General features: G+C 40.3%; 2 protein-coding genes across 3 annotated transcripts in view; one reads left to right on the top strand and one right to left on the bottom strand.

Annotated features, from left to right (window-relative positions):
- The window catches only part of LOC134844416 (UBX domain-containing protein 1-like), a 583758-nt gene that overhangs the window by 269082 nt on the left and 292688 nt on the right, over nucleotides 1-21988 (top strand). The gene's annotated exons all lie outside the window — the stretch shown is intronic.
- Nucleotides 1-21988, bottom strand: part of LOC134844457 (propionyl-CoA carboxylase beta chain, mitochondrial-like) — a 293941-nt gene that overhangs the window by 26076 nt on the left and 245877 nt on the right. The window contains exon 1 of one of the 2 annotated variants that reach the window (XM_063861154.1): nucleotides 18910-18920. The exons of the other annotated variant lie outside the window; for it this stretch is intronic. The gene's annotated coding sequence lies outside the window, so the exon portion shown is untranslated. Of the gene's footprint in view, nucleotides 1-18909; nucleotides 18921-21988 lie in introns of those variants that run through there. 2 annotated transcript variants of the gene reach the window in all.

The following is a 21988-nucleotide window of genomic DNA, read 5'->3' on the forward strand; positions in this document are numbered from 1 at the left end:
GAAGAAACATGCGATCATTTGATAAACGTGTGGATAGCAAGGCATGGCTGCCCCATCACGTTCCAATCGGACAATGGCAAAGCATTCGTAGGTGATCTCACGAAAGAGTTAATGAAAAGGTCGCAGGTAGCGCAGGCCCACTCGACCACTTATCACCCGCAAACGAATGGCTTAGTCGAGAGGCAGAATCGCACACTGGTATCCATGTTGAGAGTCTACTGCTCACGCTATATGGATGACTGGGACAAGCACTTGCCGCAAGTGATGGGTGCTTACAACAGCACGGAGCATTCCACCACGGGAATAAGTCCGCATATGATGCTGACGGGTCATGAAAAAGCACTCCCGTTAACGTTCTTCTACCCTGAATATGAAGGGAAGAGAACAGCACCGCAAACGTACGTGCGGGACGTTATTAGAAGACAACAGGACGTCAATGACTTATGCAGGAGGAATACGCAACAGGCGCAAATTAGACAAAAAAGGAGGTTTGATAAAAGAACAGCCGATGCAAAAGCCTACTCAGTTGGCGATTACGTCTGGGTGTTCCAGGAAGTGGTTCCACCAAAAGGAACCAAGAAACTATTAAAGAAATGGCGTGGTCCATTTCAGATAACAGAGGTGCATCAAGGAGGTCGTTTTTATCGGCTGAGCACCGGAAGAGCGGCTCATTACGAGAATACCAAACCACACAACGCCTCGTCCGAGGATTGGTGCATCCCAGCGGACATGCAAGAGGGAGACTATTTAATAGTGGATCCTGCTTGTGAAGTGAATGAAAGGGGTACTCGCGACAAGAACGACGGGAATGAGATGGTGGACAATTGTGATCTACCACTGGATCTCGAGTTGACTGAGCGAGTAGAGGTGGACGATGAAACTCTACCCTATGCCGAAGAAGACTGGGATTGCCCGGAACAAACCGAAATTGACAAAGGAATACAGCCTGACTTTCCGCTCACTATGGAGACACGCCAAAGTAAGAGGGGAAAAAACCAGAAGAAATACAATCCGTATGGCGAGGACTTCGTTGTAGACCGGATAGTAGTGAGTGATGTCATAGACTCGCTGGTGGGGCTGGACGAAGTAGCAATGCTAGAAGAAATCGACCTTGTGAACGATATGGATCAAGATTGGATCGACGATCGATCAGAACCGGAAGTGGAGTTCGAACCAGAAGCGGAACAGACTCATGAGCAAGAACTAACAAACTTGCGCGTGCTCGAATGGCTCCACGATCTGCCGACAGATCCAAAAGAGACGATCCTGACGATTCAGGACGTCGACAGAGACGGCGTCAAATACATCAGTCATGACAATACCGAGTCCAACTGGGTCGCCCCAGATGGTCCTCTACGTGTTCCACAATCCAACCTCGGTCTCCTAGACTTTGGGCGATCGACGGGGACGTCGATGGATATTTTTGTCCGGGGAGTGGGGGTAGGACTCACCCACACCGAAAATCTCATAATAAAAAAATTGAAATCGGCAAGGGAAACCGGAGAACTAGAGACAGAGGGCGAGAATGCTAAGAAACCACCTTTTGGACGAATCTTTGAATCGTATTTTGATCTCCCGAACCACTATTCGAACAATATCGTTATAACGGACAGCGATTTCATACTCACGGAACGCACGTGCGCCATAGCGATAACTGCGGACGTAAGCCTTAAAACAGCACTAGCGGCCGACTTTAAAAGAGAGTACAAGAATATCGAGTTTTTATGGAAACAGAGGCCGGGTGTAGGAGGAATGATAGCGTTACCCCCTGTTGCATCACAGATACCAGGGAAATATTTGTGTTTTTTGGTTACGAAAGCTACTGATAGGCAACACGTGAATCCGGAGAGCTTGGTGTTGGCCTTGACTCGACTTAGGGATTTCCTGGTTGAGAGAGGTGTGACCTCTCTCTCGCTGCCAGTATACGATCCTAATAGGGGAAAGCTACATCCGAGAGAGTTGTACGCTCTTGTGCATGTGATATTTTCAGAGACTGACATAGAGGTTTACTTACATAAAAAATACTATCTGAGCATATGCTAAGAATTGCGCTCGGCGATAAGTGGTTTTTATTAAGTTGCTCGATAAGAATTAGAGTCAAGCTTTAGGTTAGGCTTTAGGTACAGTATTAGGAATTAGGTTTTTATATGATAGTATAGGTGTGTGATGTTTATGTGTTTATGTTATGTTATTGTTATGATATGTTTTATGTTTGTGTCATCAAGGTGACAGCGCTTATTCGTGCTACTCTGACAAAGATAAAGGTGGACGATCCACCTTGGTGCTAAATTTCAAATCAGAATTGTGAAGAGAATTTCAATGGAGAATTTTAAAGAATTGATTGATGTTGCATCCAAAAATGATGGTTCTAAGTCGCGACCTGTTTTTTAGATCTTGATTGATCGAAAATTGTTTACTGAACACTGAATCAGAAGAGACAGAGAGAAATTACACGACACGACAAGAAGAATCAACACGAAAAGAAATGGGTGACACTAACGAACTCATGGAATTCCTCTCAGCGAGTCTAGGAGCGACTCTAGACGAGATCTATCAGCGGCTGATCGATTGTGATTTTACACGAGAAGACCCGGGGTTGGCGATGTTTGTGGTCGCACTCCTCAATGCACTGGGAAGAGAGGGTCGAGGGAATCGCCCTACAGAAGTCGTGTTGATGTTGGCCTTCGTCTATGAAGATATCGTTCCTCAGCACATTACCAGAAGAAGAATGGGAAAGATATCAAATGGAGTTGGAGGGCAAGACAGGAGCAATCTGGAGCCGAGTAAACTTCATGGAGAAATCTTGGGACGTGATAAGGCGATATGGGACGCAGTCCATAATGAAGGTGGGATTGAACCAACCCATCATGCGTGAGGTCCTGGAAAAAATAGTGAGCTCCATGGAGTCGGATGTTCTGACCGAGTCAGTAACAGAAGACAGTGCCGATGATCAGCATGTTGCAAAGAAATTACCTGTCAGACGAGCCAGGAAAGGGCTGAAGCGACTAAAAGGGAAGACAGGAAGTCGAGCCATGAACCCGAGAGTGGTGAAGTCAAGAGCCAACGCAGTGGTGACCTCTTTAACGAGCGCAGGTCGTTCAGGCGAGAGCGGGCAGGGAGATAGTACAACACTGACAGGGGGAGAAAAAGAGAATCTGATACCCCCTATGCTCTTGGCAGGTCTGACCGTAACCGCCACAAGGTCGAAGAAGACGGCGCGAACCCTGGCAGACACTAAGTTAGAAATGGAAGTAATCAGTCAATGTGGATCTGGAGGACTTGAAGATTATAGGCCCTCGCGAATCAACATGGCCAAGTTGAAACTGGAAGGACAACTCGACGTGGTCGAGTACAGTCGAATAACTGTGCCGGAATCGGTCCATATGGGAGATCCGGCAGGGGGTTATGTGGAGATGTTGAAAGCGAGGAACTCCGCGAGAGGGCACCTGATGGCTTGGAGCGAGAAGAGAGCCATGCAAGAATATTTGAAGGGGCTTACGGAGAACTCTAACTTCAATCGAAGAGAGTATGGCACAGTGATGTCATCAGAAGCGAACGAAATCGGATTGGAAAAACTGCTAGAAATTTCTTGGAGGGCGGCCCTCCAGAAATACTTCGATGAGACGATGAATGCACCTGCTACTGTGGCAGCATACCTGGCTCATCCTTGCGTGAGAACTGATCTGCAAATACGACTGGCTTGGTGCTTGATGGGCATCAAAAAGGCGGAGTATGAAGCCAGTAATGACTCGAAATCACGAGAACAGGAGCTAGAGTTAATGGAAGCTCTACGAGCATTGATTTCGAAAGACGATTCAGCGATAGCATGGGCTAAGCGTAAGGATGCCCTTTGCTTTGTCAGGTTCGTGGTGGATCGCATCCCCACTCCTGTGTTGGGAGAATGTATAAAGATCATTCGGCAAAAGGGAGTTGATTGCGAAAGGAACTTCCTTAGGGCACTCCTAGAGCTATATCAGGACATGCCATTGACCGTGCCAAGCAAGGAGTCGAATGATATGGAAAGCTATCGCAAGTTGGAAGAGGTGAGAAGATACTCCAACAAAGAATTGAGAGTGAGCAGAGACTTGATTGAAGCGGCCAGAGGACAAAAGGAGTTTGCAACACTAGGGAAACTGAAGTCGTTCCAATACGTGTCTGGTATACCAGGGATGGCGTATAATCCCTTCGTGAACGAAGAAGCCAGGGAAGCATACTTCGACTACGAGCAAGTCACAGTGCTCAACTTCTGGGTTGAACGGATTAAGGAAATTGGAATGTTGATGGTGGAACAACCCAAGCTTGGAATTATTTTGGAAGAACGAGTAGTCGAGCCCTCGATTCCCGAGCTAAAAGGGCAAGTGAGTTTTGATTGTGGTTCTTGGGACGGTCCCTTGAAAACCAGTCTAGTAGTGATGTGGGAACTCATGAAACCTTCCTGGTGTCCCCATCCTAACGCAGGCTTAATCTGGGACATGACCGCGGATATCATGTTAGACCGGGATGATGATGCGAGTCTACATGATCTGGCCATGATACAACACCTGCTGGCCATGAGATTGACGAAGAAGAAGAGCAACCCGTCCACGGAGCTGTCCGAGGAAGGTACATCGAGTAATTGGTTGAAGCAAGGCACATGCTTGGCTCAACACAGTGGGATGGAAGGACATGTTTGTAACCTGGGACACTGCCTGATTACGCTAAGCGAGCAGCATCGACAACTGGCACGATTGTACGGAAGATTGAGCATGTCAGATAAGGGTGCCATGGAGTTGGTCGCAGACTGCCATGGGGTGACGGACGTAAACCTGATCACAGCCTTGGGATTTTGCAGCATGACGAGTTCGATAGAATCGCTCGAGCGCTTGGAGCGTGCCCATGAGCTAGTGACGTCCCTCAGCGTGGAAATATTCCCTGGAGCATTACAGACAGAACAAAAGATTGGAGGCTGGCGAGAAGCCCTAGAGAATGAAATGAATCTGAAGGATAGTGAAGCCTATCACAGACCTACTGGTTCAAAATATATGGTGGGTTCAAGCTCAGCGCCGTATTGTAATAGCAAGTATCCTACGCACATGGTGGTGATGGATGCGAGGACGCAACAAGTGTTGGTTGACCAACTTTTCTCTGTGCCAAAGTGCGTGAGGTTGGCCAGAATGTCAGAGAGGTCATATGACTTGTTGGCAAAGATCTTTCGGGCAGTCCCGAAGAGATCCGAAGGCGAGTTGCAAGACGTTGTGGGCGAAGAGTTCATGAGACTGAACGAAGGAAATGTGAGTGAGTTTGAGAAACAGAAAGCGAGTGGAGCGTTACCTACTGAATTCCCCACTATAGAAGAGAAAGACGACCTACATAGAATTCTGATGGAAGTGGAACCGTTGCTGGGAGCCTCAGGGTATTGGACCCGAAGGAACATAGTGAGAACCCATGGGGAGTATCCTTGCCACTGCTTGGCGCAGACGTTGTGGTACCCTAAACGCGGGAATCTGATCCTAGTCTGGGACGTGGAGGAGTTGTACTCCACGGGGTTGCCCGATCAGAATCAACAAGTGTCAATCGTGGTGGTTAGCGCCATGCTAGCAGTGAGATGGTTAGAGGCTAACGCGGACACAAGTGAGCAGGAGACGGCCGTGCCGACTCCTGAACAGTTGAGCAACGTTAAAATGAGTCGTGAGTTGGATCTTTTCAGAACCACCTGCAAGGTTCTGAGAATACCTAAAGCCATTGAAAGAATATGGTCAAGGCAAAGATTGATGCCTTGGTTCCGTGCAGTGATGACATCTTGGATGTATGAACGCGCGAAGCGTCACATGTCAAGGAATACGGAGGCCTATCAATCTTTCCAGCTAGATATAGGACCAGGAGCCTATAAACGAGCATTCTTGACGCACAGAAACGCGGTCACCACAGCGGTGAAGCGGGTAGCTGGAACGCCTTGTGTTACTGAAGATGAGAAGAAAGAGGTCTTAAGAGCTGACCTAGAACGAAACGTGAGCCTATGTCTTCACAACAGCTTTTGCAGGAACCGGGAGCAGAAGGTGAATGTGGACTTGCTACCTTGTTGCAAACCGAGGCTGTTGGAACAGGAGGGTTGGGGCACGGCCCGCAACTCTCTGGACATGTTAGAGAAAGTTCTGGAAGACAGTGACGCTGAACATCAGGATGGAGAAGTGATGGAGTGAAGATGACCAAAGGAGAGAGGAGAAGGAGAGAAAAACTTGATTGTCTTTGTGTGTAAAAACTTGAACAAATCAACCAAGTTTTGATTATTGAACTTGTGAAACTTTTTGTTTTGATTTAGTTTGGTCAGACCAAACTTTGAAAATTGTTGCAATTGTTAAAATTGTTGAAATTGTTGATTTTAGTTACTACTATCTATGTATGTATATAAGGAACATAGGTGAGTATATTTACCTATTTATTCACGACTGAAGTTTTTAACCTGTGTAAGACACAAATTCACTGTGTGGCGACATGGTAAGTTTGAGTAAACTCGCTCGAGAAGGGTGGGTAACTCAATAACTTTCCTAGCCACAGAGTTTCTTAGTTTTAATATGGAAAGGACCGCATAAATGACTGATTATACTTGGTGAGTGAAGTAAAGTTAATTTTAACGGGTGCGTGGCCGTGCCACGTCCCACTTTTTAATCACAAAGAGCGAAAAGAAGTTGTATAACAAGACGACGTAAGTAGTCAGAAAAGAAATTTTATCTAGGACACTCCTCATGGTGCAAATTTTGTGAAAATGTTGAAAGGCAGTGAGATGTAGTACGATGCCATTTGTGAACACGTAGTGAGTTGAAGTGGAGTAGATAAATTTCATTTTCTTATGCGATTTGTAAGATTGGTTACAGAAAACTGGATACCTACTTGACGACAACCCGGTGTTGTGCGATCAATAGGGACATTGATGGAGACTTGTCCGGGGAGTATGTGCCATTCTGCCAGATGACACAGCATAACCTTCCCGCGACAGAAATAAAAGTGACTAAAGGCCTTATGAACAGAAAAGTGTTGCGACGGAGGGTCAGAATGTTCTAGAATTTTTATTTTTAAAATTTCGATCGGAAGAAGAACATTTCTGAGAAATAGAAAAAAGACGGCCATTTTGAATAAAAAAGACGAAAATCAGAACAACGATAGCAATTGTGAAGAACGGTTGTATCAGAGACAGAAAAACACGGAGCCTCTTATCGTGGCAATAACACACGATAAGGACCTTAGTGACAGATATTTGTGGAGACGGAGGCTTCAGTGGGGGGAAGAGAAATACCACGGAACCCTCCCGGGACACGAAATATAGGAGATAAGAGTGTTATCTCAAGAAAATCACGGGAGCGGAGGCTTGGTCCCCCAGAGACTGTTATATGTGAAGGGACTGGATAAACTAACTATAACAGCTGCTGTAATGTCCTAGATCTTAATTAAACACCGATATTATTTGATATTTCAGGACATGAGTAGATAGAAAAAGGAAAGGGTCAATCCATCTCCAATGGATTTAATATAAAACTGTCACACAAAAACATATAAAAATAGGTTGTTCGAGCCGTGTTTTTAATGACAATCACGTAGTCTGAGGATCCGAGACTCAGCTATGTGGTTGTGTTCGCATGCAAACGAAAGCTGATCAAAAGTCGTTTGACTGATGGCCTAAAAATGGTAACTTTTTACTTTGCCCTAAACAGACCAGAAAATCAACTGGCAAGGTCGAGACGGTGAAAAACGAGTAGAATTAAGGTAACTGACGCCTGCCAGTCGTTGATAGGTACTTTTTCTACGCTCCGTCGCTGTGTGATATTTGGGCGAATGTTACATAGAAAGCCATAGGCCCCCGTACGGAGGCCACGTTCTTTCTATTTTCCTTCTCCCAATACAATATCAAGTAATTCCAGTAGAGAAAAACCTTAGATCCCTGTACAGAGATCAAAGTTTTTACTCTTTTTACACTTTTTTTTTTACTTTTCTTGCTTTGTGACACGAACATCAATTTAATAGAACATAACAAAAAAATAATCTGCTAAAGTAAGACAAATCAAAAAATTCAATTCCAAAAAACCAACAAAACGAGTAGTGACCAAAACATAATTGTCGATGAAAATCCAGCCAAACGAATTTCGACAACGAAACAGCTATTTTCCATTATGTAGCTTGCGGTGATTGCATGAATTTAACTCCTAAATGCACTAGCCTAACTCAAGAAATCATTATAAGTATTAGTGGCATTCTTAATAACCTTGTTCTTATATGCCAAAGCGATGTAGATCGAAAGAAAAAATGCCTTGTTAGAACATGTCTCAAGTTTCAGAAAGAACACTGAAGTAAACGGACTAAAACAGGAAGTTGAAGAAATGAGAGCCGAAATCAAAGATAAAAATTTATCGAGAAACACTCAAATAAAAGAAAATGGATGACAAATTGGCTACTCCCTCCCCTCCTTCCGAAGCAAAACCCACAAATAAGCAAACGCATCAAAACCAAAAAACCATCAAATCAGAAAAACTAGGACGGAATAAGGTTTCAAGGCATCCCTGAAACAAAACAAAGAATTTCCGTGAAAGATACTATCATGATCTCAAGCAAGTGAAAGAAGTCACGAAAAACTTGAAACTATTCTGCAATGTCACTGATATGAAATGACTAGAAAAGTTTATCGAAGGAAAAGATCGCATCCTAATTGTCACGATTGACAGTGACTATGCAAAACGGCTAATACTCTTGTCACTTGGCAAATTGAAAGACTACATAAATAAAGAACTAAATCCAGATGAACAAGCTTTTCAAAATGCAGAAACGCAGAGAAATGATAACCAATGGTATCAAAGTAAGTAAAATAAGAATACGTAACCTCAAATTCCAGCAACAAAAGGACAAAAAAGGGGTGATGCTGAAAAAAACGAAAACGAAAATAACTTAAATGTATGACTGAACTCGCAAATAAATGTTCTTACTTTCAATGTCAGAAATTTGCTGGGCCTAATTAGACGCTCAAACGTTGCTAATTGTTTAGCAATAAAATCAACTGGGACATCCTTAGTTTAACAGAGACATGGCTAACCGATGACAAACCTGACGAGAGCCTTTTCCTAAATGACTACACGATTTATAGAAATGAAAGAACAACTGAAAATCACAAATCTTAAGATGGAGGAGTGCTCATAGCGGTTAAAAGCATGCCTCACGAACGAATTTTTCTTAAACACAATTTCAGCCTCAAATTTCAGCAACAGAAGGACAAAAAATGGGTTAATGTTGAATACAACGAAAACGAAAATATTTCAAATGTATGACTGAACTCGCAAATAAATGTTCTTACTTTCAATGTCAGAAATTTGTTGGGCCTGATTAGACGCTCAAATTTTGCTAATTGTTTAGCGATAGAAAATAACTTGGACATCCTTACTTTAACAGAGACATGGCTAACCAATGACAAACCTGACGAGAGCCTTTTCCTAAATGACTATACGATTTATAGGAATGATAGAACTACTGAAAATAACAAATTTTATGATGGAGGAGTGCTCATAGCGGTTAAAAGCATGCCTCCCGAACGCATTTTTCTTGATACAAAAAGTGAATATGTTGCACGGTAGATATGAATTTTGAGTGCACTAATTGGAAGACATTATACTCGCAAAATGAATTTGAAAACAAAACTCCTGAGTGTCTATCGGAGTTAATCTTTCATGAGTCCCTAAAACAAAAAGAGAACAAACAATTAGATGTGTTTTCAACAAGCAATCCAAACATAATCATTGACCAATCTTGTGGCAATGATTTTAACAAAAGCTTCAACTCGGACCAAGAAGCCTTTGGTGTTGCACTGCAACTAGAAAAAGAAAGAAACTAAGCTCAAGAGTAAACAGAAAAAGTTAGCTTTAACCAGGTAGACTGGAAAGACTTAAGCTACTACAAACACGAGCATTCTTTCGATTCCTATTGCTATAGTAGCGTTGATGAACTACTAAAACAATGGTACAATTGGCTTGATTGAATTTTAACCAAAAATTCCCCAAACAACTAAACACAGATCAAATCTTCCTCCATGAGTTGAAAAAGAGTCCACACCTCTTAAACGGATATCAACTTTTAACCGGAAAATATCAAACATTTTTTCTCTCAATAGAACTATCAGATTGAAGAAAAGGGAGAAGAGACTGAAAACGTCGCTGAACGAAGATTAAGCAGAGTTTTAAATAAAAATTTTTCGAAGTCGAAAATTCTCTGATCTTCAAAATTATCTCAAATCGATGCACAAAAGCAGCAGGTATCCCGTGACAATGAATTACAGAAGTCAGAAAACAAATAAGGACGAGCGAAAGTTTTGTAGTAATATCTTTTCCAATGTGCTCCTTAAAAGTAATCGAATAGCAAAAACTTGTTATGATGGACAAACATTCAATAAAACTAAGATCAATGGAATATTTATAACAAAAATTTTGACAAAGCTATAAATTAATAAGGCAGGTGGCCCCAATCAGATAGGAAATACAGTGCTCAAAAATCTACCAATCTACCATCTTTGTCCAATCATTATTACTGATTTTTGAGACCACCCTTAAAAAAGGCATTTTTCTGTTCTATAAGAAGATAAGAGGAGTGATATCAATATTTTAGTACAGGAGCAGAGCAATGATTGGACAGTATCGACCCATAAAATTTTTGTGCAGCATATCAAAAGCCCTGAAAAAACTTATTTTTGATGAATTAAGTGTCATTGTAAAAAAGTAACTAGACCACTAGCAACACGGATTTAGAAGACATCGGTCAGTTGCTACTGAATTAATTTTTTTTCAGACCTTCTGTACAATCAATACAATGAAAACGAAACCAAAAATTTTGTGTTGTACCTTGTTTTCAAAAAAGCTTTTGATAGTGTTCCACACACTTGCTGCTCCAAAAAGTTGAAAAATAAAAATTTGGAGGTACTTTTCTTAAAATAGTTGCTAATTACTTGTCTGGGAACTTCGATGCCAGAAAAGATACAGAAAAATCTATAGAAAGTGGAAGATTGGTGCAATGCTTATATAAGGAAACTAAACGAGGACAAATGCTATATATTGCCAATAAAACAGAAAGAAGATGTAAAGCATGACTTCACGTTGACTTCAAAACAGCTTTCTGAAACAATCGAACAAAAGGACTTGGGATTAATAATGGCCAGCAAATTATCATGGAAACCAAATGTCGATAATAGGTGTAATAAAGCTTGGAAAGCATTCTACTTCCTGAAAAGAAACATCTCCGCTCTTGCTGCTTAAAACACTAAACTTAATGCGTACGTAGGATATGTAATATCTGCAACAAGTTATGCATCACCAGCTTGGTTCGCGAACGAAACTGAGAGTAAAGAAATAGAACGTGGCCAAAGGAAAGCAACTATCTGGATAAAGGGCAATTGGGATAAGAGCTATAAACAAAAAACTAACTGAACTGAGACTGCTTCCATTGTTGTATTACATTGAACTACATGATTTGTTAATGCTAGTGTCAATGTTGAAAGGCAGCTACAACATCAAACCACTGATAAAATTGAATATGAAACCCAATGACGATCTTTCGTTAGAATGACAGAATGATCTAACATCGATAATGAAAACTCGAACAAGAAAGACTGACGAAAATTTTTGCAAAAGAACCAGTCAATTAATGAATATAATACGAAAAAAAAATCGACCTCGAACAACTTGACAAGCCATGCCTAGGAAATTTATTCGTGATTTACTTCTACAATGATTACTCTGAAGTCAACTTATGTTCCTTGGCTTTTATATGGCAGCTGTGGGCATTGCAACCCGGTGCAGAAAGTCAGCTAGCCGTCAAGTGTTGGGTGAAACTCTTTGTGCAAAACACAGAAGCCCAAACCCCATCCTCTCTCGCATATATGCGGTTCATCCACCTTAAGTGCAGTGGACCCCCAATCCTAAAACAAAACCATCATAACTTCTCTTGCACCAAAAATACAAGAAACCACATCATGCCCTTACCAGTATCTAACTCACCTAATAAAAAATCGCTAAGAATCAACTTGTTACAATTTTCCCAATTGATAGCACTTCCCAAATTTCAAAGATCGCCTAATGGAAAATCCTTGTCCAACCGTAAAATCTCTCATTTTTGTCAACAACTTAACTGCAATAGCATATCCGTTAAAGCACGCAAAACATCAGCATTGCTGCGCGAATGTCAGATACAGTATGCAATCAAAGATGTTCTGAGGGTCTTTTTACCGCCTGAATTTTTTTTCAAGCCCGGCAGTAAAACTTTAATCTAACTAACCCTATAAAAGTTTCCCCTAGAGGAGCTCATCAGTAAAGGTTTTTGTCCTCCAAACTCAGCAAATTCAGTCTTGTCTACACTTTCCTATCTGCTGTCGAAGGCGTCCATAATGTTCCTGTAGTTTGTTTGATTCCCCGAAATCATGCCTATCTAAATAAGTTTTACAAAGAATTTCAGTTTAATCGTCGTAGGTGAAAGCCACAAATACGGTTCATAGTGTCTCGTGACTTCTGGAAGTGCTTGCTGTTGGTCGTTTCAGACCGCTGATGTAATTTAACTGCAAAACTTATACGATCTGGCTCTAGATTTTACTTGAAAAATTCGAATTGACCGAGTGGTCGACACATGGACAGTGTGATCCAAAAGACCAAAACTTCGTGTGTTCAAACTACTTTTTTAAAACTACTAGAGTTATCTTAATTATCTTATTTACTTAATTCTAGAGTCACTGTCAAAGTTTGAGTATTGAATTAAATTCCTTGAGTGCTTTTTTATAGCTGTTGAGGTAAGGCGGGTTTTATATTGATCGATCTGAAGTTGATCAAAGGTCAACTGTCCAATTAGAAACTAATGGTTTTTACCTGAGTTTCCAATCTGTTTTTAACGACGTTCGCGTGTTTTAGGTATTCAGAGACCTAGCCAAGGGGACATGCTTATTTCAAGTGTGGGAGATTTTTTGGTAGTAGCATTTGAGCTGTAACACGATCTTGATGTCCCATGTCTTAAACGATCTGAGCTGGCTCCGACAGAATGAGGTGCAAAAACAAAAGAGATAGTATCCCTGACCCTTGAGCCAATGGTTATAGGGCCTTTTTCTCATAACCAAGCGGATGACTGTTACATTCTTTCGTCTCTCAAAATCTTCAATGGATTCTAAATCAACCGATCACTGAAAATGTCGAGCAAGCTATTGCAGATGCTGCTCCCACGAAAGTGCTTCCACTCAAAACTACCGTTATCTCATTTTTTGAATAATCCCTCCCTCGCTGCCCCAGGCGAAACCTTGACCAATTAAGATCAGGCTATCATCCCTTCCTAAACACTTACCCAAACAATATAGACAAGAATATCCCCCCAAACTGCCCCACTGTACTCCTCCCCCAAACCACTTAAGACCTCTTCAACTGTTCCAAAAACACCACCTCTAAACCTATTTGACCTGTGGCTTGATCTGACCGAATATCAAGGGCAGTAGTTGTTGGGTCTGTGGCTGTTAATGGTGTTGTTCGTCAAGTGGTGCCTCACAACTTCTTTTTTCTCCTTCAATGGACTGTCTTCCAGTAATCGTCGAAGGTTCTTTCCTTTGTTCAGCGAGTTGTTATTGAGAGATAGGCCAGAAATAACTGTAAAAAGGCTCTCGTTTGTTTTTGGACTCTTGTTAGGGGTGTTGATGCTGTTGAACAGGGAGCTAGCTGCTACAATAGAAAAATTTTGGTAACTCAAACTAAAATTGGCTTTATTCTAAGTATTAACAAAAAAAACAATTTGAAAAAACCCTCCACACTGATAAAAACCCTTACAAGTTTAGATACTGCCCCCTTAAACGAAAAAAAAATTAGAAATTTAGGCTCTTCGCTTTTTGGTTTATCGCGAATTTACAAAAGAAATTGAAGCAATTTTTCATTTAAAAAAAACTATATTTCAAAGGATTTCACAACTATAGGCATCGTCAGGATTTTGACAATAAACTAATCTAAATGACGATAAAACATCAATTCAAAAATGTTATTTACAGCAAGTTTTTTAAATTTTGATTCTAAGCCATCATGTTAAAAAATTTAGCCGATCAAATTTGAACTCCAAAGTTTCTGATTAGATTAAATTGTCAATTGTGGAACATCAAAACGAGGAAGTGCACCCACTACATGACAGTTTATAAACCATTCTTGACTTGAGGTCATTGAAAAGCCGACTTCAGCGATGGTAAACAAGATTTTAATTTTCTTATGATGAAAACCACTCGAATGTTGATTAAACTTCGTAATCTGCTCGCAAAATATTGGCTTTGGTTACCTCTATATTGCACCATCAGCATTGGGGGCTTCACTTCCTTTGGAGATTAAGCTGAAGAACTCCTCTCCCCATCCAGGGGCTTTCCATTACCCTCGATGATTTTGCACAGGGTGCCATCTATGCGGACGAACTTTCAGGGTACTGATTTGTCAGCCATTTCACCCTATTAGTTTCAATAGACTTATCAAAATGCTCCCAGTTAGATGTACTTCTGAAACTCTATGTACAGTGCCTTAGATAACACTACGCGTGTACTGAGTTAGGGCGCAGCCTCAAAAGTTAAGTATAGTCTTATCATCTGTAGGTTTTCGTACCAATTGCAGGTTACCCCCCATCCTGCAAAACATTTAAATTCAAATCCAGGAACGTCAAATCCCCTCTGAACCAATTTCCTGTAGAGTGAACTGCAGATTTGGATGCAGAGAATTCGCGGCATCGAGAACACAAATCAGATCATCTTTAACTGTTCTAATAACGTCATATTTATACCTGAGGAACAATTTCACTTGTGTAGTATACTTCTCTTTGTTTTTAGCGCGGCAGCAGCTTTCACAATACCTCGCTATCTGAGTTATTGATGCGTATACATCATCGGACAACTTTCCGCATTTCACGTGATACCAGTTTGCGCAACTCTCACATTCAACCCCCTTTGATATATATGTTACCTTCATGCTGCAAAAAGGGCAGAAACCGTTTTTGTCAATCATTGGCTGTATATCAGTTTGCGATGATATTTCTTGTTTTAGAGCAAACTCGTAATCTTTCAGCCATAGGTGTGCAAGCGAAGGAAGCTCCCCTTGCTAGACCATCAACTGGCGTATGACAGGAATCATTACACTTGAAAGATACTTTGCTCAACAACATATTCAAAAGCCTTTTTATGGTTGCTCTTTGAATTTCAGGAGAAGAATCGTGGCTGTACAGCTTCTGTAAGGCAATTTCAATTGCTTCTTTCAGGGGAGTATTAGTGTAAAAATTTTTCACTTAAGGAGATATTATGGTTTCATTCGGATCTTTGGCAACGTTTTCATTTGTTTCTCTGGCATCTTTTATATTGGTTTCTATATTGGCTCCATTGATGTTCTCAAAAACTGTGCAAGCGTTTTGTTAGGTTCTCATATGAGCTGCCCGGAAGTGATAGTACTGGTCGAAGGGGTGTCTCAGCCTTGTGTACCTTACCTGAACCGTACAAATGCGCGGATTACCCCTCTGTTGACCTCATCTTAGGATAAAAATGATCAATTATGTCATCTCTTTTGTTCAAAGCAAGTAATTCTTGGTTAACTTTTTCCTCAATTTTCAGTATCATCTCATCAGTGGTTGCTTCATTTTTCAAAAACTGAGCAGATTGCAACAAAGATTCCAGTTTTGCTTCATACGTTTGTTTCCTCAAAATGCAAAATGCAACCCCCTTATCAACAGGCACAACCAGCAACCGATGATATGTCCTCGTTTTTTCAACGGCTTTGTCTCTTGGGGTTTGCCTAACTTTTTTTGCATATGCCTTTGCCGCGGTATTATCGTAGTAGCATTTAAGCGCTGTAGCACGATCTTGCTGTCCAATGTCTTAAGCGATTCGAATTGGCTCCGACAGAATGAGGTCGAAAACTCAAGAGGGTAGTGTCCCATAATTTTTTAGATCCCTTTATCTTTGACACAGTTCTGCGACGTTCCTTCTCGTACGCCGCCAAACCGTGTTCACAAACCGAATTTTATCGATTTTATTAGTGGCTAGCGGGTCAATAACTGTTATATTAACAAAGTGTCGATGCTGTGAAACATAAATAAATATAGACACGAAACGTTTATTTATAAAACCATTCAAGTTGAAACGCCTTGAGTTATATTCGGTACACTGACTTGAGAGTATTCGGTTTCTTCAGTATCTTCTGTCGTACAAGGCTTCAATAATGTCTCATATAAAAATTTCTATTTGACATTCGACCAGAAGTTGCACAGCGACGGAGGGTAGAAAAAGACCCTTTTGACGACTGGCTGACGTCAGTTACCTTAATTGTATTCGTTTTTCTCCGTCTCGACCTAGCAAAGTGATTTTTGGTCTGTTTAAAAGCCAACCATTGTGTTACAGCTTTTGAGCCATCAGCCAAACAAATTTTACTTAGCTTTCATATAAGTGCAAAAATAAATACATAGCTGGAATTTGAAACCCCAGACAACGGGATTATAACAAAAAATAGGGCTTAGAATCATAATTTTAGATAAATTAGTGGCAGTTCCCTATTAGATCCATTAGAGATAGATTGATCTCTCCTTGCCCTCAACTACTCATGCTCTGAATGAATCAATCAATATTGAGTTAAATTAATTTCATTCAGGGCATTACAAGAATGTGATTGTTTGTAAAACAGTTTTTAGGCCTCCAATTCCGACTTCTCCCAGAAGTAACGTCGTTATTTCTTAGTTTCCTCTGTTTGTCTGTTTGGGAGGGTTTTGATATGTCGCGAGTATTCCACCTAATCTTTCGGTCCTTTTCATCTCGCAATTAAGCTGCGTATTGCGTGTGCGTGTCGCGACCGGAGGCTTCAATAGTATTTCTTGTTTTAGTTTCAGATAAAACAAGGTTTTATTTTTCGTCTTTCTTCACACGACTAATTTTTGTGCGTTTTTTGGCTATTTTTGTTATGTGTATGACATGTTGTTTTTGTTGCAAAAATTTTGGCTATCTGGATTTAATCGAAAATTTAAAAAAAATTTTGGTCTGTTTAAAAGCCAACCATTGTGTTACAGCTTTTGAGCCATCAGCCAAACAAATTTTACTTAGCTTTCATATAAGTGCAAAAATAAATACATAGCTGGAATTTGAAATCCCAGACAACGGGATTATAACAAAAAATACGGCTTAGAATCATAATTTTAGATAAATTAGTGGCAGTTCCCTTTTAGATCCATTAGAGATAGATTGATCTCTCCTTGCCCTCAACTACTCATGCTCTGAATGAATCAATCAATATTGAGTTAAATTAATTTCATTCAGGGCATTACAAGAATGTGATTGTTTGTAAAACAGTTTTAGGCCTCCAATTCCGACTTCTCCCAGAAGTAACGTCGTTAATTCTTAGTTTCCTCTGTTTGGGAGGGTTTTGATATGTCGCGAGTATTCCACCTAATCTTTCGGTCCTTTTCATCTCGCGATTAAGCTGCTTATTGCGTCTGCGTGTCGCGACCGGAGGCTTCAATAGTATTTCTTGTTTCAGTTTCAGATAAAACAATGTTTTGTTTTTCGCCTCTCTTCACACGACCAATTTTTGTGCGTTTTTTGGCTATTTTTGTTATGTGTATGACATGTTGTTTTTGTTGCAAAAATTTTGGCTATCTGGATTCAATCGAAAATTTAAAAAAAAATTTGGTCTGTTTAAAAACCAACCATTGTGTTACAGCTTTTGAGCCATCAGCCAAACAAGTTTTACTTAGCTTTCATATAAGTGCAAAAATAAATACATAGCTGGAATTTGAAACCCCAGACAACGGGATTATAACAAAAAATAGGGCTTAGAATCATAATTTTAGATAAATTAGTGGCAGTTCCCTTTTAGATCCATTAGAGATAGATTGATCTCTCCGTGCCCTCAACTACTCATGCTCTGAATGAATCAATCAATTTTGAGTTAAATTAATTTCATTCAGGGCATTACAAGAATGTGATTGTTTGTAAAACAGTTTTTAGGCCTCCAATTCCGACTTCTCCCAGAAGTAACGTCGTTATTTCTTAGTTTCCTCTGTTTGGGAGGGTTTTGATATGTCGCGAGTATTCCACCTAATCTTTCGGTCCTTTTCATCTCGCGGTTAAGCTGCTTATTGCGTCTGCGTGTCGCGACCGGAGGCTTCAATAGTATTTCTTGTTTTAGTTTCAGATAAAACAAGGTTTTATTTTTCGTCTCTCTTCACACGACCAATTTTTGTGCGTTTTTCGGCCATTTTTGTTATGTGTATGACACGTTCTTTTTGTTGCAAAAATTTTGGCTATCTGGATTTAATCGAAAATTGAAAAAAAAAACAATTTCCGGAATAATTCAATCTTTCTGTCCGTATCCAATTCGTTAATAAGGCCTTTAAGGTCGTATTGCTAGTGCAACGGAAGGTTCCAGTTTACCATCCGGGGAATGGCACATATCTCCCCGAACTTTTCTGACAAGACAGGCCGCGCCCCTTATTGCACAGATGCATCTAATTTTCTGATAATTTTGAAGTTAGGCTGAGTTTGACAGCAATTCTAACTTGCTTTTTGGCCAGTTTTAAACTTGAATTCTTCCAGTGTATGAAATTCAACCTTTGCGAAACTTTTTCCAGCAGGCACTGATCTTTTTTCACATCAAATGGTTTCAATTTTAGTGTCATTTAAGAAAATTCGATATAAAAACTTTGCTCTAACGAATTTTTTGGACTTGATTTTCCGTAGCTAATTCACACTTGTGTGAAAAAATTACAGCATCAAGGTATCATTATTGTATGCTTCATCCTCATGCTCCAAACTAAAAGTTTTGCTGAAAGTAGTTTTTGCTTCTATTGCTGTGGCTAAAAAGGCGGCTTAAGATATTAGGTAAACAGAAAAAAGATGCGTTCTTCGTTCATGTTTAATATTTTCATTAATTACCTTACTTAATAAGTTTTCTAGGCTCGATCGTTCTGTCCAAAAAACTACATGGCAATAGCAGTAATTTGTACGCAAACAACTGAGGAGTTTCGCAAATCTGGAGAATTTTTTCAAACGTGAAAACCTTCAAGCGCAGCCATCTTGTCAAAAATTTTGCCGATCAAAGTTGAACTCCAAAGTTTCTGATTAGATTAAAATCTTTTTGACCTCTAAAACTAATTTAAAAACTTTTTTTTTTCTCTGGAAGTTTTGGAGTAATAATTTTGATTTGGGCGTGAACGTTTTTAAAAAAAAAACCAAAAAATTTTTGGGACTATTTTTTGAGTGGTAACTTCCAGCTCCTAAACTCATTGCGCGTGTTCAAACCTGGTTTCTCTTTCCTGATATGTATTGCCTCTAAGTTTAACAATTTTTTCGACCTGTATGTAATTTACCAATTAATAGCTTCACTTTTTCCCTGAAGGCTGTATTGCTGAAGGTGGAGGCCTACCAGTGAGTTTGCTTTCTTATGTTCCTTAATTCTAGAAGTCAATTGTGGAACATCAAAACGTGGAAGTGTACCCACTACATGACAGTTTATAAACCATTCTTGACTTGAGGTCATTGAAAAGCCGACTTCAGCGATGGTAAACAAGATTTTAATTTTCTTATGATGAAAACCACTCGAATGTTGATTAAACTTCGTAATCTGCTTGCAAAATATTGGCTTTGGTTACCTCTATATTGCACCATCAGCATTGGGGGCTTCACTTCCTTTGGAGATTAAGCTGAAGAACTCCTCTCACCATCCAGGGGCTTTCCATTACCCTCGATGATTTTGCACAGGGTGCCATCTATGCGGACGAACTTTCAGGGTACTGATTTGTCAGCCATTTCACCCTATTAGTTTCAATAGACTTATCAAAATGCTCCCAGTTAGATGTACTTCTGAAACTCTATGTACAGTGCCTTAGATAACACTACGCGTATACTGAGTTGGGGCGCAGCCTCAAAAGTTAAGTATAGTCTTATCATCTGTAGGTTTTCGTACCAATTGCAGGTTACCCCCCATCCTGCAAAACATTTAAATTCAAATCCAGGAACGTCAAATCCCCTCCGAACTAATTTCCTGTAGAGTGAACTGCAGATTTGGATGCAGAGAATTCGCGGCATCGAGAACACAAATCAGATCATCATTAACTGTTCTAATAACGTCATATTTATACCTGAGGATCAATTTCATTTGTGCATTATACTTCTCTTTGTTTTTGGCGCTGCAGCAGCTTTCACAATACCTCGCTATCTGAGTTATTGATCAGTTTGCGATGATATTTCTTGTTTTAGAGCAAACTCGTAATCTTTCAGCCATAGGTGTGCAAGCGAAGGAAGCGCCCCTTGCTAGACCATCAACTGGCGTATGACAGGAATCATTACACTTGAAAGATACTTTGCTCAACAACATATTCAAAAGCCTTTTTATGGTTGCTCTTTGAATTTCAGGAGAAGAATCGTGGCTGTACAGCTTCTGTAAGGCAATTTCAATTGCTTCTTTCAGGGGAGTATTAGTGTAAAAATTTTTCACTTAAGGAGATATTATGGTTTCATTCGGATCTTTGGCAACGTTTTCATTTGTTTCTCTGGCATCTTTTATATTGGTTTCTATATTGGCTCCATTGATGTTCTCAAAAACTGTGCAAGCGTTTTGTTAGGTTCTCATATGAGCTGCCCGGAAGTGATAGTACTGGTCGAAGGGGTGTCTCAGCCTTGTGTACCTTACCTGAACCGTACAAATGCGCGGATTACCCCTCTGTTGACCTCATCTTAGGATAAAAATGATCAATTATGTCATCTCTTTTGTTCAAAGCAAGTAATTCTTGGTTAACTTTTTCCTCACTTTTCAGTATCATCTCATCAGCGGTTGCTTCATTTTCAAAAACTGAGCAGATTGCAACAAAGATTCCAGTTTTGCTTCATACGTGTGTTTCCTCAAAATGCAAAATCCAACCCCCTTATCAACAGGCACAACCAGCAACCGATGATATGTCCTCGTTTTTTCAACGGCTTTGTCTCATGGGGTTTGCCTAACTTTTTTGCATATGCCTTTGCCGCGGCTTCTGTTTTACACAAAGTTTCACCAGATGTTTTGAGGTTTTCAATTGTGAGATGAAAATGTCGCCATCAGTCAAAATAGGTTTTTGGTAAATTTTTCTCTAATTGGATGCTTCGGACCCATTGGCAGCAATTCATGTAACAATCCAGGCAGTTCAAAGGTCTCAAGCACCTTAAATGATTGCTCATTTGACGCCCCAAGAATTTTATCATGTCTCTCGGACATTTTTTCTAATTTTCGTCCTTAAGCAGCTTGCATCAAATTGACGCCACACCAAACGGAAAATGGATGCCCACATTTGTTCGTCGATTTCTTTTTGCACCAGCAATCGGGCTTTCAATACCAGCTCCTCATACATTTTCCTGTCCTCATTTGCCCTACAAGATCCAATCCTAAGTAGTTTTAGTTGACAGCTTGGTCCAAAAAACGTTCTCGGGGACTCTATACTTCAAAAAGTCCAATATTATATCAGTTTTCAGACACTTTCTCAAAAAATTCAGTCTATGTACAGATAATTGAAGTTTTCTATAGAATTTTTATTAGTCTAACACAATTTTACAAATTATTTTCCTATTTTTTAAATTGTCTGAACCAAACAGTAAGCAATCTACTGTGTTCATTGTTTTGCAGGCCACGAGAAAAAAACTCACAAGGCACAAAGCAAAACAAATCACACTCTCTTCACCACTGTCTTTGAAGCGCAGACTCTTCCTGTTCCGTCAGCTTCTGCTTCCTCCTTGTCTGCGATGTTCTCTGTTGTTTGCCCTTGATATTGCCAATCAGTTCTGTCAGTCTTTTTCTGTGTGCGACTACCAATCGCAGAAAATTCAGCTCCTATTCAGCACTCTGGAGCAGCTTCAAAAACTTCACTGAGCTGCTCTGGATAGTTCTGTTTGCTCTTGGAGGGTAGCCGTTTTCTTGGAGGATTAATGAGCTTTTCAGTGCCGAGTAGCTGAGTAAACAAGTCGAGCGTTCCTTCCCTTCTGCAATAGACG

Source organism: Symsagittifera roscoffensis, chromosome 4 (genome assembly GCF_963678635.1).
Source record: "Symsagittifera roscoffensis chromosome 4, txSymRosc1.1, whole genome shotgun sequence".
Taxonomy (NCBI): Eukaryota; Metazoa; Xenacoelomorpha; order Acoela; family Convolutidae; genus Symsagittifera; species Symsagittifera roscoffensis.